The sequence below is a fragment of the Lissotriton vulgaris genome, chromosome 5 (genome assembly GCF_964263255.1).
Source record: "Lissotriton vulgaris chromosome 5, aLisVul1.2, whole genome shotgun sequence".
Classification (NCBI taxonomy): Eukaryota; Metazoa; Chordata; class Amphibia; order Caudata; family Salamandridae; genus Lissotriton; species Lissotriton vulgaris.
The window spans coordinates 582,671,822-582,698,634 of NC_141693.1; positions in this window are offsets into that span (position 1 = coordinate 582,671,822).

The following is a 26,813-nucleotide window of genomic DNA, read 5'->3' on the forward strand; positions in this document are numbered from 1 at the left end:
CCAAGTGTCTTCTCCGAGTCCATGGCCATCACACCGCCCCTCGGGGGCCTCCGTCAAGCTGTTTAGGAAGGTTTCATATCACATTGTTTTCAAATGCAGTCAGGTCCACAAACGACACTCACTTACTTTGAGAATAGTGAAGCTGCAGTAGGTGGAAATAAGCTTCAGACAGTGTTACAAGCGCTGCTCAGAACTCTGAACTATGGCACCCAACATCCAGAACTTATGCCATTTGAGAATGGCAGTGACATTGAAGCAACTCAGGGACCAAAACCATTAACGTACTTTCACGTATGAAAATGTTACTTGGGGAGGGGGCAGGAGCGAAGCGCCCCCTCCCAGTCCGCGCCACCACACCGTATGTTGAAAATCTGAAGCTATCCTTCTACAAAGTCAACCAACCTTGGATTGAAAAATCTAGAAAAATGTACAAACTGAAAACCAGTTTTGGTCTGCATAGCATCAGTAGCAACGCTTGCTATCAGAGTGCATGAGTTTCATGCTCGATCGATTGAGCTAGCCGGATCGGGCAATAAAAAGTATAAAATAGTTATGTAAATAGTTATTTAATAAAATGTTTTACCCTGTTTCTTTGCTGGTGTGTTGTCTATATTTTTAATATTTGCATAGGGTTTGTCGTTATTTTGGGCGGGGTGGGTGACGGAGTCGAGCTGTCTTGCAGCCCTCATGGTGTGGAGCTAAGTTCATCTCACTATTTTCGTATTTCTCATGAAGGGTTGTTCCTAATATTTCTATTTTAGCGAGGTCAAAAAGAGATCCAATTAGTGGCCTACTGATTTTGCTCGATTACTTTTATTTTTTTACACGATTTTTCACTATCTGCAAAGACTAAACAGAGTATTGCGACGTTGTGCTTGTTTGTAAATAGAGAATGAACCAAAGAGAATCAATTGTAAAACAGTAAATGCTTGGATAACAATCGATCAAACGGAGAGACAAGCAGGCACGACGGATTACAACGGGGGTAAAGTTCTGCGTTAACTACCGTTCACTATCTGCAAAGAGAGAGTACTACTAAGAGAAAAGAGGGGAGGGGGGGTGCAGCGTTCAAAGCACATCAGCGTGTATAAATACGAAAATGTTTTTATCTATCACGTACTTGACATTTTAAAGCTTTTCATATTTGCTATTAAAAAACCATTGAAATTCACTGAAAAAACCATAGGTTATAGTCGATATATAGTTAGGAATTTGCATTTACAAAACCTTGAAAATTCAATGAAAAAACCATTGGTTTTAGGCCATATATAGTTAGGGATTTGCATTTACAAAACCTTATTTTACTCACATAAAACCATTGAAATTCCATATATAGTTAGATGCGCTAACTATATATCGTGCACCCGCAATCCACTGCTGATGATGTCACATATTACATCATTCATGACATGGTCAGTGACATCACTGATGACATCACTGATGACAACTCAAATGACATCACTGATGACATCTCAAATGACATCACTGATGACATCACTGATGACAACTCAAATGACATCACTGACAACATCACAGATGACATCATTCATGTGTTAATACGATGAACCTCTACAGACTCTGATATATCCTTAGATACACTCAGTGAAAAGAGACACTCACAGACTGTCACTCATCCATGGAGTTATTCATACACCTAGACAGTCATGCAAAGAATCAAACACACCTCCAATTCCTCAACTATACAGTTATACACACCTTACTTATTGAAACATATTCTAACACATATTTACTCTCTTATACAATCCTTGATACATGTTCACAATGATCCATACAGCCACTCACACATTCACTGGCTGTTATGCACAGTTATTTATATATGTTAACTCTGACATGTACTGTGTTTTACATATGTACTTACTTTGACATGTAGCACTGAGATATCCATTCACTCACCAATACACTCATGCACACAGTCAACCGCCCATATAGCTGTTTCCACATGCACTCTTGAACTCATACACCTAGTGAATCAACTGCTTACACATCTATGCACAGAGTCACACACCTCCCAGCCACCCACACACATACTCAGTCTCCCATACAAATACTTGAGCAACCAATCAATAACCCATATAGTTATTCATATAGCTACTGATCAACACATGCAGCAGTTTACAGAACAACAGATATAATGATGCACAAATTAATACAGTTTAATCACTAACCCATACACTCAGTGAGACACATTTAATCACTCCCTCATACAATCAGTCATGCACCTACTAAATCCTTCATCCAGACATTTATACATCCACTCATTCTTCAATATGTAAGACATATTTTAACTTTACAGAAACATACAGTCACTGGATGTTGTCATCAGTGATGTCATTTGAGTTGTCATCAGTGATGTCATCAGTGATGTCACTGACCATGTCATGAATGATGTAATATGTGACATCATCAGCAGTGGATTGCGGGTGCGCGATATATAGTTAGCGCATCTAACTATATATGGAATTTCAATGGTTTTATGCAAGTAAAATAAGGTTTTGTAAATGCAAATCCCTAACTATATATGGCCTAAAACCAATGGTTTTTTCATTGAATATATATATATATATATATATATATATATATATATATATATATATATATATATATATATATATATATATATTACCTACTGGCGGTCGCCAGTAGGTATATATAGTTAGGATTTTTTCCCTATGGCATTTCTGAAAATTCTATGTCTAATAACTTTAGCGTTTGTGGACGGAATCGGCTGAAATTTTCAGGAAAATGGCACATTTTGTTTCTGAGCAGCCCCTGAAAATTTGGGGGGGGTCGTCAAGGGGGGGCCGAGAAAAAAGGGGGGTCCCAAAACGCGTTTTTCCCATGTTAATTTCTATAGGGCGGTTGGACTCACTTTTAGGCCGAACGGCTGAATGGATTTTCACGAAACTTGGCAAAATTGTAGGGACTGTTAGCCCGATGTGCCTTTGCTAGGTCTCAATATATGTGCTTCAGTGGATTTTGAGAAATTACCGTTTAAATCAAGATATATATCTGTAACAGCGCTCCGGGCAGCGATCCGGTTAGCGAACTTTTCGCGTATCGGAACTTTGCGAAGCGAAGCTGATTGGCCCTTCGGTGTCTGTCAACATTCTAAACAGTCCGGAGCGGCCGCCATCTTGTCTCTCGGTAGGATCGAGAGACAAGAGGAGGCAAAAACAAAGGGGGAAATTACCATAAGGGGGCATAGTAGATCCTCGTTGACCCCCTAGGTTTTATGTGGAGGTTTTAAAAGGGCCTAGGAGGGTCCCTAAAAAAAAATATATATATATTTTTTTTTTGCGTGGTAAGCGCCAAGTTCGCGAACCGGAAAGCGTTCTGGGCAGCGTACTTTAAGGATAAAAGAATGATAGACTTTTCTAATACTGTATGTTAATTATTTGTTGTTTTTGTTCGTTTTTTTTATTTATTTATTTATTTTGATTTGAAAAAAAATTATTTATTATTTTCATAGTTCATTAAAACTTCCAGCATTATATCATCTGCTATCTCGTCGAATATGGATGTTTCTGTCTCTTGTAAGGTTTGAATAAATTGTTCGTCAAAAGATTGATCCATAAAATCTTCATCCACATTTTCTTCAGTTACAATGTCTTCGGATGTAATCTCGAAGGAAACATTAGTTTCTTTTTGCTCCCCTTCCATTTTTTTTCTGTAAATTGCATAAAAAAAAATTATATTAGAAGACTTAGGGCACTGTTGGGTTTAAGTTCAGACATGTTGTTCTGTTTTTTTAACAGTGAAGTTAAAGTAAGTAAATTCATAATTATAGCAGAGAAGTGTAAGTCAATCAATAAATGTAACAGAGGAGGTTATCTGTATCTATAACTATAGCAGGGGGTCAGTAAATAATTATCAATAAACATTTTTACAAATTAATTTAAAGTGCCACTTACAAATTATCAAATAACTTTACAGGGAGGTGAAAAGGCTCTTGAAATGTAGTTCAGGAAGTAGCAGTGAAAATGGCTGTGTTTCCTTCTCTTCCTTTATATATATTCAGGTATATAACCAATCAAATGTCAGGTAATAAAAATTGTAAATGAAAGTAAAGTTTTCATTGGTTGTCAATTCCAATATTTTAGATGTGTTTTGTGAAGTAATTTACCTCAGGGTATTTAGATAGGTCTACAGGCTAAATGGCTAAATGAAATTTCAATCAAATTTGTGAGAATGAAAGGGATTGTTATGTAGTATGAGGTAATCTATATTTGGTGAGAGTGTCTCTAGTCGTTTTTCTGCTAATTACTTTCCCACCTTTTTTTAGGACCGCTTTCCGGAAAGTGGCCCGGTTAGCGAACCTTAAGCGTCACGGGAGTCCACCATTTTGTGTTTCGGTCGCATTAAGATACAAGGTGGAGGGCAAATAATGTTCAGAATGTGTAGAAGGGGGCACGGTAGACTTATCTTGACCCCCTAGGTTTTCTGAGGGTGGCTGAGGAGGTTTAAATGTGCGGAAAAAAAACATTTTTTTTAAAAATTCCGCGAGGTTAGCTTTCGGAGCGTATTTTGTGGAAAATTATCGAAAAAAGTTAGAAAAAAATAATAATTGTGAGTGATTAGATGAAGGGTAGCTCTGAGAAGAGCTTTTGGGTTTATGGTACATTTAGGTACTTATAAGTAGGTACCAATGCACATTCTTAAATTCAGAATGAAAATTCTGTTGCCCTCATCTGAGAAGTGAACTCCATCTCCTCTGTAGATATCTTGCATGTAGTAACGCAAGTTATTGTTGTACAGGGAGCCCATTCCATGGTCTCTCATGAAAGCTGAAACAGATTTGTTTACATGCTTCCTCGATTTCTCAATTTGTGGACAAAATTGGTTGGACCACCTCCATTTCTGTCTTTGGCATATATTGGAATATACCAAGGCAGTTTGAGGAAAAAGTGCCATTAATTGCTCAAAGGTGTCCTTTAATAGCATTTCCAGACCTACTCCTGTCAAAGTGCCCAAATCATTACCTCCACAGTGCACAATTAACAGGTCAGGTTTTGGCAAATGCATAAAGGTTTTCACCAATGGTATCAATTGGTGACATTTTAATCCTCTTTGGCCCAACCACTTAATTTCCACATCTTGTAAATTGAGGTTGTGTAAATTTCTGTTCTCGGCATACCTTTGAGCCCAGTGGATGTAACTATGTCCAACAATCCAGACGTTAAACATGGTGGGAGAAGGTTGTGCTGCAGTCAGATGAAGTGTGGTAATGAAAGGGCAGTTGAAACAGTAGGAGTTTGTAAAGAAAAAAAACTGTGGATTTCCAATGCTAATGATTCATTAGCAGTGATTGGTGTATTTCCATTTCTGAAAACATAAAGTTAGGGTGCATGGATGTGTTCTTTGAAAGATGTAATTTGAATGGTCAAGGAAGAAACTTTTAATGAAAGATTGCACTGGATACGCAGGTGCACTGAGAGTTCAGAGTTCAATTGAAACATTGTTGTGTGAATTTGCAAACATGAGAGGTCTTCCAGGAGGTGGTTGCTATGGAAAAAAGGCAGAGAGGGCAGAGGGGGGAAGGGTTTTGATTTGAAAAAAGTGAGGGAAGAGTTATGATTGGCTAATATGAGAGATATGTGAAATGAATATCTGTATTTCTGTGCTTTCAATAGCTGCAGCTTCTGGAGTGCATCGTTTTTCTTCTGCTGAAGACAATTTGGTGTATTTCTGAGACTGTTTTCAAAACTCAAAAAGTATTTGCTAAGGTGAGAAAAGATTTATTTATTTTAGATAGAGAATAGTATGAATTAAGGAGAAAATAATGAAGAAAGCAGTGTTTTTAAACTGTGGCTTTGTCTGTAGTGATATAGAAATAGATTTTGTTACTTAGAGAAATTGTAATTGCATATTCGGTGTAGCATTCTGGAATGCAGTTATACAAGTTATTGTTGTATATGAAGCCCAGTCCATGGTCTCTTATGTAAGCTGAAACAGATATGTTGTTTATAAAAATAGTTTTTGAAATCAATTACATTTCTGCATATGTACTGCTAGAGCTTCATAGGTTGTTTTGGGTCATATTTATAAGGCATTTGAGTGTCTTTGATGTTATTTTTCCTTTTTAAATGGAAAGCGTTCCTCATGGGGCCCTGAGCAGTTCTTAGCCATGTTATTTAATGGGAAGTGGATAACATGGCTCAGAGCATTTGCTGGACAATGCATGAATATCGCTGACTTTTCAACGATATTCATGCATTGCGGCCGTTTTTTTTCGCATTTGCGAGCAGTTCTTCGCCATGTTATCCAATGGGAGGTGGATAACATGGCTAAGAGCATCTGTTGGATAATGCATGAATATCGTTCACTTTTCAGCGATATTTATGCATTGCGGCCGTTTTTTTCGCATTTGCGATAAACCTTGCTAAGGAGAAAATGATGAAGAAAGATGTGTTTTTAAACTGTGGCTTTGTCTGTAGTGATATAGAAATAGATTTTGTTACTTTGAGAAATTGTAATTGCATATTCGGTGTAGCATTCTGGCATGCAGTAATACAAGTTATTGTTGTATATGAAGCCCATTCCATGGTCTCTTATGTAAGCTGAAACAGATATGTTGTTTTTAAAATCCATTTTTGAAATCAATTACATTTCTGGATATGTACTGCTAGAGCTTTGGGTCATATTTATAAGGCATTTGAGTGTAATTGATGTTATTTTTTTCCTTTTTAAATGGAAAGCATTCCTCATGGGGCAAGTGTCTTGTAAATACGTTGCCACCTGCGCTTGGCAAATTTAGATTTTGATTATGGGAGTTACATAGCCATGTTAATAATGTCCAAAAAATGGTGCTAGGGCATTCCAGAAAACGCTTTCATGTGTCTCAAGGATATTTTCAGTCATTTCCTCTTGAATGCAGGTATACAATTGATTTATATGTTGTGTTTAAAAACGATTCTTTTCTATAATGTTATTTTTTCCTTTTTAAATGGAAAGCGTTCCTCATGGGACCATGAGCAGTTCTTAGCCATGTTATCCAATGGGAGGTGGATAACATGGCTAAAAGCATATGCTGGATAATGCATGAATATCGCTGACTTTTCAGCAATATTGATGCATTGCGGCCGCTTCTTATCGCATTTGCGAGCAGTTCTTAGCCATGTTATCTAATGAGAGGTGGATAACATGGCTAAGAGCATTTGCTGGATAATGCATGAATATTGCTGACTTTTCAGCGATATTCATGCATTGCGGCCGTTTTTTATCGCATTTGCGATAAACCTTGCTAATAGCAAGGTTTATCTGCGATAAAAATCGTCGATGTGCGGCGATAATTTTTGTCTCTAAAGAAGTTATCGCTAGTGGTTGGTAATATACCCCCGCGTTTTTGGTTGCAGGAATCGGGAGGCGGGAGAGTAGCACTGAAATCAGTAGTCTGACGCCTGAATCGGGAGGGTTGGTATGTGTGGATTCTCTACAGCTGGGGCTAGGTGATAGCCTGGGACCGGCCAGGCATCTAAAATGGCTCGTGTGTACGACAAAATTGTGGCATTGTAAAAAAGACAAGATTGCGCAGACAATGTTTATCAATAAGGATTCATTTATAACGAAATATTTTATCGCACTGACAAATTGGTTGTCAACACTTCCCGATTTCCTTCCAATCGAACGTTAACAGACGTGACGCAGCAAAGAAAAAAAAAAGTTCACGCAGAGCCGCTGGAACACATGTATCAACATATATGAGCCTTCTCAGCCACCCTCAGAAAATATAAGGGATTAGGATACGTCTCCCGCACCCCCTTATACTTAGTAATTTAATTAAAACGAAGCACAAAATGGTCTCCCGCACCCCCTTATACCTATTCCCGTTTTGCCAGCAGTTTGCGGCCCAGTTCGGTGTTCGGAAAGCGCTTCTACTGTGAAAAATATATTTTTTTTATTTTCCCCACGGGACCCTTTAAAAACCCCAACATCATTCCTAGGGGGTCAAGAGGGGTATACCTTGCCCCCTTTCATTAAATTCCCCCTTCGTTTTTCACCTCTTCTTCTCTCTCGATCCTACCGAGAGATAAGATGGCGGCCGCTTCGGTCTGTTTAGAATGTTGACAGACACCGGAGAGCCAATCAGCTTTCTGCGCGCAAAGTTCCGTTTCGCAGGTGGGAGCGTATTTATAAGAAACTTGCACCATGAACAACGCTTTCCATTTAAAAAGGAAAAATAACATTATAGACACTCATATGCCTTATAAATATGACCCAAAGCAACCTATAAAACTCTAGCAGTACATATCCAGAAATGCAATTGATTTCAAAAAATCGTTTATAAACACGGCACATAAATCAATTGTATATCTGCATTCAAGAGGAAATGACTGAAAATGTCCTTGTGATGCAGTGCTGGTGCAAAAGATTTTCTATGTTAAATAATAAGTAGGACGTTAAGTTTTTGATGACTGTTATTCATTTACTGTTTGGTAATAGTGCTTAATAACATTTTTTATTATATTTTTCCACAGATTCAACTGCAGATCTTTTTTAAATTTGAAAAATGCCTACAAAAAATAGAATAAGAAAAGCTAGAAAACGTCAAAGACAGCAGGATGATGTTTTATTGCAGCAGTCCTCTTCCCCAAATACTTATCAAAACACCAAGAAAGCTCCGGGTAAGAGCACAAAATCATTCTTAAAAAGTATTTTTAGTAAAAAAAGTATTTTTCGCCAAAATGTTTCAGTTCAGAAAAAGAAGAGTAATTTAAATGGAAAGGAAAGACCCATCAAAAATGTTATTGGTAGAGGAAGAGATAACTCTGTGCATGATAGTAGAAGGAAACAACAGTTTAGGGACATTCGACATCGAATGTTCCGTAACAGGATAATAGTTAATTTATTAAGAAATATTAAAAAAGGCCAACAGAAAGCGGCATTTTATAAGAAGAAGAAAAATGTAGAGAAAATTATTGATCATGCTTTTGAAATTAAGCGGAAGTTGTTTATTTTGGTAATCAATAGAATTAGGAAACTAAGCAAGGTAATTTCTGATTTCAAAACAAACAGTAGATGGAAGAGAGTAGTAAATCGTAGTAACTTTTGTGAAGTTTTTTCCGGAGAATGGATGCATAGTTCAAGTTCTGAGGCATTTTTTAATGAGGAGAGTTATTTTCAGGATAATGATTTGATGTTTGCAGTTGACACCAGTGGTCGAGCTTATGAAGTGAAGGATGGTTGTCCAGTTGAAAAGGAAAAACTTGTGACAACAGAGACAGAAGAGGTGCTAAGTGATGAGGTTTTAGGAAGACGTCCTAAGGGTCCTGTGTACATTTGGAAGTGTAGTTCTATTTGCAGTGTGCGACAGGTTTCCATCAATATGCTTTGTGATTTTATACGGACATTTAATAAGAAAAGTTTGAAGCAGAAAATGAAGTTGTTGCAAAATTTAGATCCTTGCAGAGTGAGACAAATGACAGGTTTGCGTGGTCATTCACTGGCTTGTCTTTCCAGGAGAGTATGCCAGAGTGTTTTTCATCATTTCAGGATGGTAGCAGTGCATCATAATAAAGTGAGAAAATTAGTGAGAATGTTGTATTATGCTAAGAGTCCAGCAATTATGCTTAAACAATTATGTGCTGCTCTTTTGCATGGTTCAGAAATAGATGTGAAGAATATTTGTGAAGAAATTGAGTTTTGTTACTTTAGTAGTAAAGATGAGAATGTTCAAATTGACCCTGAAGTAGAGGGTAATGTTGAAGACAATGTACAGGTTTCCAGTACAGATAATTTTCAGAAGGAAATTGCCACTTTTCAGATGAAATCAAGTGAGAGGCCTAATTTCACTTGTGTATGTTGTCGACGCACTTATTATAAGAATCAGACTAAAGTAGTGGATGTATATGCAAAAAGTGAAAGGGAAAATAATAGTGAATGGAAGGATTTTGCCACATACTTGATGGTAGAAAATTATTTTGATTTAGGATCGGATCAACGTGTGTGTACTTATTGTTGTAATAAATTAAACCAAAACCAGATGCCTGCTAGGGCAGTACATAATAATCTGGAATTGGTTGAGGTTCCTTCTGAATTGAAGGATTTAAATACTTATGAATGTATTTTGATTCAAAGTATCCATCCCTTTCAGGCTATTGTAAGAATGGAGCCAAAGACAGGGAAGTTGCCTCCAGCAGATTTACAGCGAGGATTAAAGGGAAGAGTTGTTTATTTGCCTCTAGATTTGAACAAAAACATTAACACAATTGGAATAGAAAAAGTGGAAGAGGAACCTCTGGTTATCTTAGTTAATGGGGTTCCGACAAAGAATAAGAAAATATGGCAAGATTTAGTGGATGTTAGGAAAGTCAAAAAAGCAACAGTGTATTTGAAGACAAATAATAAGTACTATAAGAATGTATATGTTGCAGAAGAGGAAGTAAGTGATGAAAAGGATAGCGATTTGTGTGCTGGCCAAATTGAGAAAGTAGAAGCCTCTAAAAGTGAAGAAATATATGAACATTATAGTGTTCATCCTTTGCATTCCAAGGAAGTCATGGGGAATGCTATTGAGTTGTTTCAAATGAAACAAGCTAAAGGGAGTCCCATTAGTGTTTGGGAGGAAAGTTTGGAAGCTCGGTGTTTCCCACAGCTATTTCCCACAGGTCGAGGAGGAAGATATGATGAGCGACCTCATCAAATTCCTGCGTCTGAATACCGGACTTTACGATTGTATGCAGACGATCCTAGGTTTCGTCAATGCATTCCATATTTGTTTCATCTCCTGTTTGAAAGCGATCTGTCTGGACTGTCATATGCAGTTAACCACATCTTAAAAAGTGGTATACAGATGCGAAATATCTCGGCAAGGGACTTTATGCATAAAGTCAATGTCCAAGACAGTATTTTGGATTCTCACTTAATTAATCTCATGGCGTGTCAGCGTGGTACTAATGAGTACTGGTACCGTCGTCATGGTGATTTAAAATGTATGCTGAGGAACTTAGGAACTCCGACATGGTTCCTCACTCTGAGCTGTGCCGAGTATGGCTGGGAAGACTTACTTGAATTTCTACGAGAGGCAAATGGAAATATTGAAAACATTGAATTCAAGACACCTGGAGAACTGTGTTCTTTGGATCCTGTGAATGTATGCAGGTACTTCAATCATAGATTTGAAGCTATGATGTCTTTCATCACAAATAAGAAGAATCCACCTCTTGGAGAGGTGTTGGATTTCTTCTGGAGAAAGGAGTACCAAGCAAGAGGTGCTCCTCATATACATATGTTGTTGTGGATCAAGGATGCACCTAAATTTGGAACAGATCCGGATGACTTAGTGATGAATTTCATAGAACAGTATTCTACGTGTGCTGTTCCAAACGCAACGGAGAAGAAAAGCCTAAGAGAACAAGTTTTACGTTTCCAAAGCCATCGTTGTGGAAAGTACTGTCGTCGTAAATTCAGAAACAAGGACAAGTTCTACACCAAATGTCGTTTCAACTTTCCACGACCGGTGATTTCTAAAGGAAAAGTGAACAGTTTGATGTCTTCACTGCGACATAATGTGACGAGGAAATCACCCAAAAATACATACAATTTGAAAAGGAACGAAGAGTCCAAGTACATCAACGACTACAACCCAGTGATTTTGTCCATGTGGAATGCTAACATGGATATACAGTTTGTGGGTGACAACTGTATGGCTGTGGCTCGGTATGTGACATCTTACATCACCAAAAAAGAAAAGACAGAACTGAAGGATATGTGGGAGGACATTTCCCATGAAAAGAGCCTCAGCAAGAAGTTGTACAGTTTCAGTCTGAAGATGTTGTCGCATCGAGAAATCGGAGCTTACGAATGTTCAGATCGATTGTCTTCAGCAAGTCTCTATGCCAAATCCAGGAGTATTGTTTGGGCGAGTCTTGGTCTTGCTGCAACGCGAAATCGGGTTCTAAAACCTGTCCGGGAAATTGAATATTTGGCAGAAAAGGAACCAAACAGTACCGACATTTTGAAGACCAACATGTTGGATACATATTATCCAAATCGAAGCAGTCACCTTGAGAATGTTTGTCTATATGAGGTTCTACAAAATTATATATTCAAGAGGAACATCAAAGAAGATATTGAGAAAGGAGTGTATGCTGTAATTGGAAGTGAGGGATGCCTGGTCAAGCAAAGAAAATGCCAATTAGTAAACCATCGAAAATTGAGTGGTGAATCTTCAGAAACAAAGGAGTTTTTCTATTTAGCACTTTTGCAACTTTTCAAGCCTTGGCGTGCAGAAGAGGAACTGCTTGGAGATTTCCTCTGTTACGAAGACTCTTTCAATGCAGCCAAGGAGTCCATAGAATGTCCTGCTTTTCCTAAATATCAAGAAATGCTAACTTTGGAAATTGAGCAGGAAGCAACGATTGCAGCGGAGATTGCCAGAGACAGTTCTCAGGACAGTCAGAGTTCTGTTTCATTGAGTCAAGATCCACTTGGAGGACCTATTATCGAAAATGAAGCTGCCACTGCTATGAATGAAGTGGAAAGAGCCATGGCACATGCTCAGGAGGATTCAGTTAACTTAGAAGACTTGGAAAAACAACTCAATGTTGAGCAGAGGAAAATATATGAAGAAGTTACCAAGCAAATTGAGCATGGATTAAGTCATGAGAAGAAAGAGTGCTCATGTACATCGTTGAAGCCTGTCCGACTGTATGTGAGTGGAGAAGCGGGAACTGGAAAAAGTTTCCTTATTAAAGCAATTTCATGCTATTTGCAGGAAAGGACTGAGTCATCGCTGTCTTGTGTTGTCACCGCTCCTACTGGACTTGCAGCACATAACATTAAAGGTATTACTTTGCATCGTCTACTGATGCTGCCGGTGGAGCATGACAACAAATTACAATATCACAAGTTATCTGGGGATGCTTGCTTTGAAGTTTCAAGAGTCTTGAGGAAAATGAAACTACTTATCATTGACGAAGTAAGTATGGTTTCCAATATTATGCTTGCCTTTGTGCATTAGAGAATGCAAGAAGTACTTAAAACTGAATATGATGTGTTATTTGGTGGCAAACACATCATTGTTTTCGGAGATCTTCTGCAGCCGACACCAGTAAAAGGAGAACCTGTGTTCAAAATACTCACGCATGAAGATACCAGGAAGTGCCTAGGGAGCATTGGCAACGTCAATATATGGTTAAACTTCAATTATGCTGAACTGCATGAAAATATGCGTCAGGCAAAAGATGAAGATTACAAGAATATTCTACAAGATATTAGAATTGGAAAAGTGACCGAGCATGGAAAAGAAGCTTTGAATGCACGATTACTTTCAAATTTATATCCCGAACAAGAGATTGTGGCTGAGAATATTTTTCAGAAAATTACTGAGAAGAAATCCGGAATATGTTTGATGCCAACTCTTGCAGAATGTGCCATCTTCAACAACAAAATGTTGAATTTAGAAAAGCAAGAGATTGTGAAACTTGAAGCTATTGACAAAATAGAGCACATGGGATCAACAATTATTTTGTCAGAAAATTTGAAATCAAAATTGGATTCATTAGAGAAGACTATATCTAAAACAGCGGGTTTTGAAAAGACTTTGAATGTGTGTTTAAATTGCCGAATCATTTTGAGAAGAAATTTACATGTTGAAAGAGGTCTGGTAAATGGATCAATGGGTAATGTTGTTGATTTTCAGAAGTACAGAAATAGAGATGGAATAGAATTTTTAAAAATTAAATTTGATGGCATTGAGGAAGTACAGCTAATTGGTCGTTGTTCTGCTAGGTTTTTGCTTGTTAAAGACTTATATGTTCGCCGTAAACAGTTTCCTGTTTGCTTGGCATATGCGGTAACAATTCATAAATCGCAAGGTTTAAGTGTAGACAGTGCATTGGTGAATATTGGCAGTTCTGTGTTCAAGGAGGGTATGGCATATGTGGCATTGTCACGAGTAAGAACTTTATCAGGATTGTACTTGATTGACTGTGATGTCACAAACATTTGTGCGGATCTAGATTGTGTTAAGGAATACAATAGGTTAAGAAGAGAGTATGCGCCACATTTGCCTCAATATCCTTTGTTTGAGAAACGTGTGGTAGGCCGCAAACGTAGAAATATCAGTAATAGTAGGGAGGTTGTTGCAAAAAGACTAAAAGTTAATGAACCGAAAATTGTTAGCAGAAAGAAAGTGGATTCTGTTGAAGATGTTGTCGGTTTTCAATTTGAAAACAGTTCTGGTGTCAACTGCTATGCAAATGTAGTGGTTAATGTTCTCTTTTCACTAGAGAGTTTAAAAGAACAGATTCTGTTGAATTCAGAACAAATTTTATGCTGTTTATTGAATTCTGTTTTCGAGAAATGTAGCAGTGATCGAACAAAAGTAGAAAGTGTGTCTGAAGTTCGTTATCTGTTAGATGAATGTTCAGGGCAAACAGACTTCTCTGAAAATAATCAGCAAGATTGTCAGGAGTTTTTAATGTATATGCTTGATGTATTGCAAGATGAGGGTATAGATGTAGATCACCTGTTTGGGCTTTCTTATCAATGGCAGCATGACTGCGAGAATTGTAGGGTATCAAGTACTACTAGTGTAGACTCAGAAAGATTTATATATTTAACTTTGCCAGACAGTAAATCAGTCTCCTTTAATAAGCTAGTAAATGCAGCGGATCACAACATGGAGTGTAGCCAATGTAAATCTGAAATGATGTCAACATTATTTATACGTAGATATGGACAGTATGTCATTTTAATGATTCAACGATGTAGGCCTGATGGATCAAAATTGTCAACTTTAATAAAAAAATTTGTGGCTTCTCAGCTTTCAATATCAGGAAGGACTTTTGTAACTGTAGCAATTATCTATCACAATGGTCCTTCAACAACATCAGGACATTATACTGCTTATTTAAAGTCTCGAAACGGCTGGTCATTCTGCAATGATTCCGTTGTAACTTTCAAAAAAAAATTGCCGTTTGACCTTAAAAATTCTTACCTGGTGTTTTTAAAACCAAAATTTTAATGAAAGAATCTCGGGATTTCCTGTGAAGAATTGCAAAAGGTTCATGAAGTAGAGGGAATGTAAGTCTGCAATGCTGTCTAGATTATTGGTCCAAAACTTTTAATTATAATGTCAATTTAAAAATCCAACTATATAAACCTGATGCAAGTAAGTCTGCTTCATAGAAAGCAGTATCAGTGTCATAGGAAAAGGAGAACATGAGTGACAAAGAAGAGTAAGATATTAGTAGTCCAGGATTGTGAAAATAATCTCAAATGTTTTTTTTTAGAAAGTTGCGAAAATAGAAAATGTCGGGATTTGATTGGAAGAATTACAAGAGTAGCGAATCGCGGCAACATGATTTGGCCTAGTGGAAACATGTGATAGAATGAGAGAAGTGTTTTGTTCTATGTAACATATTTTTCGTATCGATGGAGGTTTTCTTTCAGAAAGTGGCGGGCTGAAAATATTTATAGCACAACAGAGTGAATGCTGTTCATAGGAGATCCTTCGACGTCATTGAAAGTAAGTTAATTTTAAGGAGTTTTGAAATCAGATTTCTTAGATTGTATGGGTTTTTTAAACACAGTCATTTTGATTGTGTTTTTTTTCCCCGCTGTTACATGATGAATACGTTCAAGTCACTGATTTAAGTGAAATTTGATACATTCTGAGAACAGCAAAAATAAACCATAAAACATGTATAATTAATGTTCTTCTGTTTGTACTTATGATATACATTTAGAAATGTGAGGTAGATATGGAAAAACTGAGTCTTCTGTAAGTGTCAATTTTAATGCTTATAGTGCTGTATTTCCGGGTACTGTTTTTTTTAAAAAAAGGAATAGGCCTCACCTCAAAGAAAGCTCTTCAAAGCACACATCTTATTTGCATCCTGAAACTATCATTTAAAATATTAGAGACAATTTTATGATGGCTTTACATCTTTTTTGTGCTGCTATTGCATCACTATTGTGAGACATCAGCAGTGCAAAAGAAGTACCATGTTCAAAAATAGGTCTCAGTTCATCAGCATGAAGATACTGTTTATTTAAAATATATATCTTTAGGATTGTGTAGGGGACGTAGAGAAGCAGAGGCTTCTGTAAATGTCAAAATTGTTGAAAAAGTGTTTCTTCTTGAACCTTTTCCCTTTTCTTTTGTAATTTTTAAATACATGTAGTAATATTTTTGGAAATGTATGTTTTCTCTTTTACAGATTGAAAGTATGAAAAAATATTAAAAAAAGGTAACAAGAATTATAAGGTAAATGTTTTCTACTCTTTTTACCCGCAATGCACTGCTGATGATGTCACTGACACTATCTCTGATTTACTCTCTATAGCTGTCTTTCTTTTTACATTACTCTTTTTTTACTTCCCTTATACTAACTCTTCTTTTTTTTTTTAAAATATTTTTTTGGTTCGCTTCAAGTTCGCGAACCGGTCAGCGAACTTGAAGCGAACCAAAAGAAATAGAGCTTGCTAGAGTGTTAAACATTCTAGCAATTATATTTGAAAGGGGAGGTAGTTCTGAAAAGAACTTTTTTTTAATGTTTTTGTTGTTTTTTTAATTTTTTTTTATTTTCTGAACATTTTTTGTTTTTTTTGTATTTTTAGAACAGTTTTATGTTTTTTTTGTGTTTTTCATGGAGGGGAAACAACAAAAAAACAGGCATCGAAAAGGGCTCAACAGGAGCAAAGAAAAAATTACTGCTTGGGTGGGTTAGGGCAGTTATGGTTATCATACACCAAGTTTATTAAGTTTACGCTCATGTTGCCACATGAGAGCATAGCACCACAATGTATGCACGTAAACTTCATGTGCGTGAAGTTTGGCTGTATGTTTGGCACAGTTTCCTGTGCCTCTCTTACAGTCAAATTTATATTAGAAGTTGATTTGGCCACAGGAGTTGTCGGGGGATTATCTTGCAGATCCCTTAACTCTGCCCGGCTGTAATTTAATGGATGCCACCTGACCATATGGCGATGCATAGTATAGTTGCCCATACTATACTTTTTCTCTGTGCCTCGAGATAATCTTTTTTTGCAAATTAGGCAGGTGGCATATTTGGCATAAACTTTCTTCTCCCCTCGAGGAATTGAGAAAAATTGCCAAATGAAACTTGTTTTCCTTCTGGAAACACGGGGCAACTCCGGAATAAATTCAGGTTCATCAGTGTCCTCTTCTTCTAAGTCGTCTTCTTCTTCCTCTCTGTTTGAGATGAATTGAGATGGTGGTCCTCTCTTGTCATGAGGAAGTTGAGGTGGTGGTGGGGGTCCACCAGCTGAAGCAAAGATAGAAGCCATTGTAATCAAAATGGAAAATGGTCTTTCTCTCACCAAGATGAAAGTCAGAGTGAGGAAAGAAGAAGGGGTTTACGTGATTTTGGAAAAGCAAAAGTTCGGAACCAATGAAAAGTGTTATTTTTAGGTCACATGACCTAGTCATACATCATTTGGAAACCAAAAGTGAAATGAACCAATGAAAACTTCGATAAACAAGTCACATGACTTGTTCCGCTCACGTTACGCGGTGCGCGCCGCGTCCCGCATCGTTTCCGGTTCGCGGTCCCGAGCACTTTCGGGAGCGCTAAAGCGGCGCGTCATAAGACGCATTCGCGACAATTATACGTTGCGCTTCCGCGACGCGTCACAGTCCCGCTAACGTAACGTTTACCGGTTCGCGTGCTAGATCGCGGCATCAAGATGAGCTAACGGAAAGCTTCCCGGTTCGCTTACCGGAAGCGAAGAAAAAAAATATTTCAATTAAAATTATCAATAAACATCTAAAATATATTTTGGTTTTTAAAGTAGAATACATTTTACAGCTACAGATGTTAGCTTTTAAAAAACCAATGAAATTCACAGAAAAAACCATAGGTTATAGTCCATATATAGTTAGGAATTTGCATTTATAAAACCTTGAAAATTCAATGAAAAAACCATTGGTTATAGAACATATATAGTTAGGAATTTGCATTTACAAAACCTTGAAAATTCAATGAAAAAACCATTGGTTATAGAACATATATAGTTAGGAATTTTCATTTACAAAACCTTATTTTACTCGCATAAAACCATTGAAATTCCATATATAGTTAGATGCGCTAACTATATATCGCGCACCCGCAATCCACTGCTGATGATGTCACATATTACATCATTCATGACATGGTCAGTGACATCACTGATGACATCACTGATGACATCTCAAATGACATCACTGATGACATCACTGACATCTCATTTTACATTACTGATTACATCACTGATGATATCATTTATGTGATAATACATCTTCAGACTCTAATATAACCTTAGATACACTCAGTGTAAACAGGCACTCACAGACTGTAACACATCTATGGAGTTACCCACACACCTAGTCAGTCATGCAAAGAATCAATCACACCTCCATTTCCTCAACTATACAGTTATACACACCTTACTTATTCAAACATCTACTAACACATATTTACTCTCTTATACAATCATTGATACAAGTTCACAATGATTCATACAGCCACTCTCACATTCACTGGCTCTTATGTACAGTTATTTATATATGTCAACTCTCACATGGAGTGTGTTTTACATATGTACTTACTTTGACATGTAGAACTGAGATATCCATTCACTCACCAATATACTCATGCACACAGTCAACTGTCCATACAGCTGTTTCTACATGCACTTTTGAACCCATACACCTAGGGAATTAACTGCTCACACATCTATGCACAGAGTTATACACCTCCCAGCCACCCACACACATACTCAGTCTCCCATACAAATACTGGGGCAACCATTCAAAAACCCATATAGTTACTGATATAGCTACTGATTTAAACATGCAGCACTTTACAGAAGAACATAAATAATGATTGCCAAATTAAGACACTTTAATCACTAACCCATGCACTCAGTGAGACACATTTAATCACTCCCTCATACAATCAGTCATGCACCTACTAAATCCTTCATCCAGACGCTTCTACATCCACTCATTCTTCAATATGTAAGACATATTTTAACTTTACAGAAACATACAGTCACTGGATGTTGTCATCAGTGATGTCATCAGTGATGTCATTTGAGATGTCATCAGTGATGTCATCAGTGATGTCACTGACCATGTCATGAATGATGTAATATGTGACATCATCAGCAGTGGATTGCGGGTGCGCGATATATAGTTAGCGCATCTAACTATATATGGAATTTCAATGGTTTTATGCGAGTAAAATAAGGTTTTGTAAATGAAAATTCCTAACTATATATGTTCTATAACCAATGGTTTTTTCATTGAATTTTCAAGGTTTTGTAAATGCAAATTCCTAACTATATATGTTCTATAACCAATGGTTTTTTCATTGAATTTTCAAGGTTTTATAAAGGCAAATTCCTAACTATATATGGACTATAACCTATGGTTTTTTCTGTGAATATATATATATATATATATATATATATATATATATATATATATATATATATACTACTATTATAAAGGAAGAACCTTGGACCTTTGAGGCGGGTAAACTCGGGAACCACAGCGCCAATCCACACACCCGATACATCGTTGTAATCGTCAGGGTGTGCAGATGGACATAGGCTATATAAACTTAATAAATACACGTTATTTAAAATATTTACCGAAAAAAAAGTAGTCCCTTGAAAGAAGCGCCGGCCCGATGTGCGTGTCCGACGTGAGGAGCGTGGGGAGGAGCGGCATCCAGGAGCGCGAGGAGGATCGGCGGACATGGGGCAGTGCAGGAGCGGTGAGGAGCGGCGGACAGGCGGTGAGGAGCGGCGGACACTCGGTGAGGAGCGGCGGAGAGGCGGTGAGGAGCGGCAGACAGGCGGGGAGGAGCGGTGAGCGGCGGATGAGGTAGGTTATTTATTTATTTATTTATTTAGGAGCAGTGAGTGGCGGAAAAATGAAGCAAAAATGAAAATCGTGAGCAAGAGGAAGCAAACGGAGCATTACAAAAGTGAGTCAAACGGTGCATTACAGGAGGAAAAAGTTACGTGTGCAGGTTACAAAAGCGTACATCGTGAGCAAGAGGAAGCAAACGGAGCATTACAAAAGTGAGCCAACCGGTGCATTACAGGAGGAAAAAGTTACATGTGCAGGTTACAAAAGCGTAGAAAGTAAACATAGAGGTATAGGGGGAAAAAGTGACGTGTGCAGGTAGCAAGGAGAAGCAAACGGAGCATTAAAAAAGTGAGCCAAACGGTGCATTACAGGAGGAAAAAGTTACGTGTGCAGGTTACAAAAGCGTAGAAAGTAAACATAGAGGTGTAGGAGGAAAAAGTGACTTGTGCAGGTAGCAAGAGGAAGCAAACAGAGCATTAAAAAAGTGAGCCAAACGGTGCTTTACAGGAGGAAAAAGTTACATGTGCAGGTTACAAAAGCGTACAAAGTAAACATAGAGGTATAATACTGCAATATATGGAGGAAGGCTCCGGGGGACCCACGGACAACGTCGGGGCGGGCAGGGCCCTGAAGCCTAATTGCTCCCAGACAACGTCGGGACGGGCTGCTAGTATATTCACTGAAAAAAACCATAGGTTTCACACTAGTTAGAGTTAGGAATTAGCATTTAAAAAACCTATTAAATTCACTGAAAAAAACAAAGTTTCACACCAGTTATAGTTAGCTGGAAATTTTACTGACATAAAACCATTGAAATTCCCACGTTATAGTTGGTTGGACTTACTATAACTTGCGCGCCTGCAATGCACTGCTGATGACGTTACATATTACATCACTCATGACATGGTCGGTGACATCACTTAATAGGTTTTTTAAATGCTAATTTCTAACTATAACTAGTGTGAAACCTATGTTTTTTTCAGTGAATTTCAAAGGTTTTTTAAATGCTAATTCCTAACAATAACTGGTGTGAAATCTTTGGTTTTTTCAGTGAATTTCATAGGTTTTTTAATAGCAAATTTCTATATCTATGAAATGTAATATTTTTTATAATGAATCCAACAATGTATATTTATGTAATACTACTTTTTTATGTATATTGTTCATGTTTTTTTTTTTGCCCTGGAGCGCTCCCGGTGCGCGTCCCGGTGAGCGCACCGGAAAGCGCAGTTTTGCGGCGCACCCCAGGGCGCGTACCGGTGAGCGTCCCATTAGCGCTTTTTCCGCGAACGAAAACATCTTTGTGACGTATCGCGTAGCCGCGTCCGCGTGATACTCACAGCGTAAACGCACCCGGAAGCACTCGAGCGCATACGATCGTGCAACGTAAGCATCCGACGCGCTTACGCGATGCGCCACTGGGCGCGCCTGGGGGCGCGTAGCGTAAGCGCGTCAGGTCATGTGACCTAAAAATAACACTTTTTTATTGGAGCAGGACAGTTTTGGTTTCCATGTGACCTGAAATTAACACTTTTCATTGGTTCAGGACAGGTTTTTTTTCCTAATGATGAAAGCCCCCACCTTTTTTCCTCATTCTCACTTTGTACTTTGAGTGAAGAAGACCTGTTAAAAGACCTCTCTGTACTTTTTTGGACTGAAAAATGGCTTCAGTAGTAGCAGCAGCAGCAGCAGGAGCATCTCAGCCACCACCACCACCACCACCACCACCACCACCACCAAGAGGACCACCACAACACCACACTGTTGGAGATGAAGAAGAAGAAGAGGAGGAGGAGGAAGAGGAGGGGAGGAGGACATGCCTGCTAGAAGACAATACCCCATATATGCCAAAGCCACACATTGTATGGGAGTTTTTTCCATCCCAAGTGGCCTAAAAAAGGTGAATGCGCCATAGGTGACTTGCCTAATCTGTGGCACTGAACTTTCAAGGGGGAACCCTAACAAAAAATACTCATTTGGCAATAACACCATGATTCGCCACATGCAGCGCAAGCATCCCAACAACTATGCTGCAGCAGAGGTGAGAGAACTGGCCAGTAACCCTCCCCAATCTTCACCCAGCACCTCAAAAAGAAAGCAACCCACTCCATCGAGACCAGAGACAAGAGAGATGGTCCCAAACATTCAACCCCAGTTTGGGAAATACAAGATCACTTGTATTTTTTGTGGGAAAACCATCACCTATGGTGAGCAAAGCATAAAGCTCATCAACCGTGCTGGTGACAACTACAAATGCCCAAAAAATCCATAATTTTTTCCTGTTTTTTTTCAATTCCTTGTTTTTTGTTTTGCCCCAGAAAAATAACAAAAAAAATATAAAATATTTCATAAAAGCCAAAAAAAGGACAAAATGTTCAAAAAAAATAAAAAAAATATAAAAGAACAAAAAGAAGAAAAAAAACAGTTCTTTTCAGAACTACCTCCAATTTATAAAAAAGGCTACATTTTTAAAAAACTCTGTCATTCTTTTTCCCCCATGGTCCGCTCCCTGGTCCGCTCCCCGGTGCGCGTACCGGGCGCTCCACCAGCGCAAATCGAAAACAAAAAAAAAAATTTGGGGGCCCCGCGGGGCCCTTTTATGGCGGCCGCTCCAGACTGTTTGGAATGTTGACAGACACCCGGGAGCCAATCAGGTTTCTTAGCGCGAACTCGTGTAGGCGTGCTGGTTAGCGCCGCGGTGCGCGTACCGGGGCGCGCTTATAGATATATATATTTTTTTGAACTTAAATTACTCAAAATCCACTGGAGCACATATCTTGAGACATAGCAAAGGCACATCGTGGAAATCCATTCAGCCGTTCGGGCTAAAAGTGAGGTTGACCGCCCCATGGAAATTAACATAGGGAAAACACGTTTTGGGACCCTCCTTTTTTCTCGGCCCCCGCTTCACGGATCCCCCCCAAACTTTCAGGCAAGGACCGGAGCGCCGCGAGGCAAGTTTGAGAACATTTTCAGGTAGATTACTCTACCGGCGCCAAAGTTATTCCCAAAAGAATGTTGCAATTTTCCTAGTGAAAATAATCCTAACTATAACTAGCTACTGGCGACCGCCAGTAGGTAATATATATGTATATATATATATATATATATATATATATATATATATATATATATATATATATATATATATATATATATATATCAAATGCTCCAAAACACCAGCCGGTTGCACTCGTGAGCGGGTGCACGCCAAAACGGGGGTGTACCCGTTATATTAACACAGCTACAAACAATCCACGAATACTTAATTCGTAAAGAAAGCAGCACACGCAGGGGTAGTTCCACTTAGATTTAATGAGGGAACTTACAGCATACCAGTATGCTGTAAGTTCCCTCATTAAATCTAAGTGGAACTACCCCTGCGTGTGCTGCTTTCTTTACGAATTAAGTATTCGTGGATTGTTTGTAGCTGTGTATATATATATATATATATACCTACTGGCGGTCGCCAGTAGGTATATATAGTTAGGATTTTTTCTCTATGGAACTTTTGAAAATTCTATGTCTAATAACTTTGGCGTTTGTGGACGGAATCGGCAGAAATTTTCAGGAAAATGGCACATTTTGTTTCTGATCAGCCCCTGAAAATATGGGGGGGTTTCGTCAAGGGGGGGCCGAGAAAAAAGGGGGGTCCCAAAACGCGTTTTTCCCATTCATTTTTCCATAGGGCGTTTGGCCTCACTTTTAGCTCGAACGGCTGAATGGATTTGCATGAAACTTGGCAAAATTGTAGGGACTGTTAGCCCGATGTGCCTTTGCTGGGTCTCAATATATGTGCTCCAGTGGATTTTGAGTAATTAACGTTTAAAAAAACAGATATATCTGTGACAGCGTCCCGGATAGCGCTCCAGATCACGTACTTTTCGCGTAACGGAGCTTTGCGAAGCGAAGCTGATTGGCTCTCCAGTGTCTGTCAACATTCTAAACAGTCCGGTGCGGCCGCCATCTTGTCTCTCGGTAGGATCGAGAGACAAGAGGAGGAGAAAAACGATGGGGGAATTTAATGAAAGGGGGCAAGGTAGCTCCCTCTTGACCCCCTAGGAATGATGTTGGGGTTATTAAAGGGTCCCATGGGGCAAATAAAAAAAATTAGATTTTTCGCAGTAGAAGCGCTTCCCGGTTCGCGATCTGGTAGCGAAACGGGAATTCGCCATTTTGTGTTTCGATTTAATTAAATTACAAGATGGAGGAAAAATAATGTGAGAAATGGGTATAAGGGGGTACGGGAGACGTATCCTGACCCCCTATGTTTTCTGAGGGTGGTTGAGGAGGCTCATATATGTTGATACTTGTCTTCCAGCGGCTGCGCATGAGCGTTTTTTTTTTTACTGCGTTACGACATGGAGAGAGAGAGAGAGAGAGAGGGAGAGAGAGAGAGAGAGAGAGAGACGTGTACAATAATAGGCCATTTAGTGCGCACACAACACAGAACAGCAGGGGTTAAGTAATATGGAAACACAGGCAGAGGGACGACGTAGATCCATACATTACGTACACACAAACTCGGGCGGGGGGAGACAGTACATGTATTATATACAAAAATCCAAGACAAAACATAGAACAGTTGCTGGCCAAAAAGATCTCTTTCTGTATGCTGCGCATCCTTAGCATCCTACTTAATTCATCTGTGGGCTGAGCTCTTTTTACCTTTTTCTTCTCTCTTATCGTCGGCTGCCTTCACTGGTGGCTTCGTCGGCTGCCTTCACTGGTGGCTTTGGTTGCAAATACTTACACCTTTGTCAATTGGTCGGGAACTAACCTGGTCGGGCTAATACTCAGGGGGGATCTTCGAATCATTTTTAGCGAATGGGTTTCCAGGCTGAGGCAACGGTAGGTGTCAGTCGGGAGAACAATGGGGCTGCTTTGAGTTTCATGTCTATGAGGGTGCGAGAAGGAGGTGGTAAATTTTAAACATTGGCAACATTCCTAGTCCTCCTGACGGAAGGTACTTGGGTAAACCTCACCTCGGAATATTCCTTAAACTTTCCCTATTTAGTTAAACGTAGGAATTTATTTATTGGTGCACGTCATTCTTGGTTGTATTATTTGGGGTGCCAAGCGAAGTCATATGTTGTCATCCTGTAATAACCCGTCAAGTTTCTGCTTCAGGCTGCCCTCCCAAGCGCTGGGTTCAGAGAGAGACATAGTCATTGTTTGCTCGTTGTGTATAGGCACCATATTCAAAGCCTTTTTCCCATCCCATCGGCCGTTAAGTCACCATTTTTCCGTACTTTAATCGACGTTCCGAAGTGACCTGCAGAAAAGAGGGAAAAAGAAGGGGCGGGGGCAGCGTTTAAAACACATCAGCGCGCATAAACCCGAAAAGGCTTTTACTTACTAGATACTCGGCCTATCTCCACGGGATGCAGTCCCTACCATTTCGGCGTTTAAACCCAGGGGGGACCGGTAATGTAGGAGAGATAATTATCGGAGGCCTGTGGATAGCATAGGTCGCCCAAGTGTGGCATTACGGATCGTGTGCAGGGGAGGGTCAAAACAAAGGGCAGTCGGTGTAAAGTGGGGGCGAGCTTGTGCTCTCCTTTGAGGAAGAGAGATAACCTACAGTGGTATGGGGTCGTTTTCGTTCGTACTAGGGGGGCCAGGTGACATTCGTTCGGGGTGGCTTAGGGGCATTTAAAACAACTTCCCTGATACAGGTAGCATATAAAGTAGAGGTTAAATACCAGGATCTTTATCGATTGCTTTATGCTGTACAAAAATGAAAAACACATACAACAAACCTGGACCATTCATATTTGCAATGTTTCTGCGTACTATACTTTTTAACCCTTAACTAATCGAGCTGCTTCATTTCACCTGCTTTTTTTTTTTTTTATATCGGAAACAGTGGCCATTTATTCGAAACTTACCAATCTACGCGTTACAACTACGTTTGCTTTTTCAAAAACCTTTAATAAAAATGTTGGTGCACAAATACGGGCCTACAACCCCGTGGGCCGGCCACGGAGCAGGCTGGAACTGTAAATGGGGGGGGGGGGTATTTATTTGTGGAAAACATAACAGAGTAAGTGGTCGTTGATTTCATAATAAAAAGTGCGACAAGTGCAACAAAATCATATCGATAATTCATTGTGAGCAAGTACCAAAAGTGTTGACAATTCGAACCTTCAATAAATACAGTAATCGATGATGCATTAGAACTTAATGTCAATTCAGTTTCCGAACGAGTAATCAGTACCCGTCCCATGTCAATTCATTGTTCGAACGTATAATCAATACCCATCCCGGATCAATTCATTGTCCAAACATATAATCAGTCTTATCCCATATCAATTCATGTGCTAAAAACTGCATACATATCTTATGATATCAAGGCTGAGCAATCGGGGCACAACAAGAGTTGAGAGTTTCATTTGTACCGGCGCCATTTTGGGTGAGGTCAGGAAGGTCCAAGTATAGTCAAAATGTCTCTACCAACTCGTGGTTGGACCGGGACCTCTTTCGGCAGTCCAAAAGTTTTCGTTGAAGGGTAGCAGAGGGGACTGGCGACATGAACCATCAGTGAAAGTGGGGTGGGAGGCAACAATCTCTCCTACCGGGTCATACTGGTGTCCCACCGGAACTGATCAAGTTGGTAGTCTTGCAGGATTTTGGTCATTTCAAGACTGAGGCCGGTGCCGGCATGAGCGCGCCGACGTCCCGCGGCTACGTTGTGGTCGTTCCGTGGGTGATCATGGCAGTCATTCCCCATCGGGGGTGTCTGCGGAGGTCGGGGCCCCCGTGGCTCCTATAGAATCTTCAAAGTCGAGGAGAACGTTTTTGGACGCAGGACTCATTTTCTAGCTGAACTCAGAAGCGTCATTGCACCGCAACAGTGGACGAGGCCCCGCTGGGTGAGTGGAGCGCCGCTGCATCGCAAGAGTGGAGGAACCCTTGTCGGGTGAGTGGAGCGTTGGGGGTGTAGCTGAGGGGGTGGGAGAGGCTC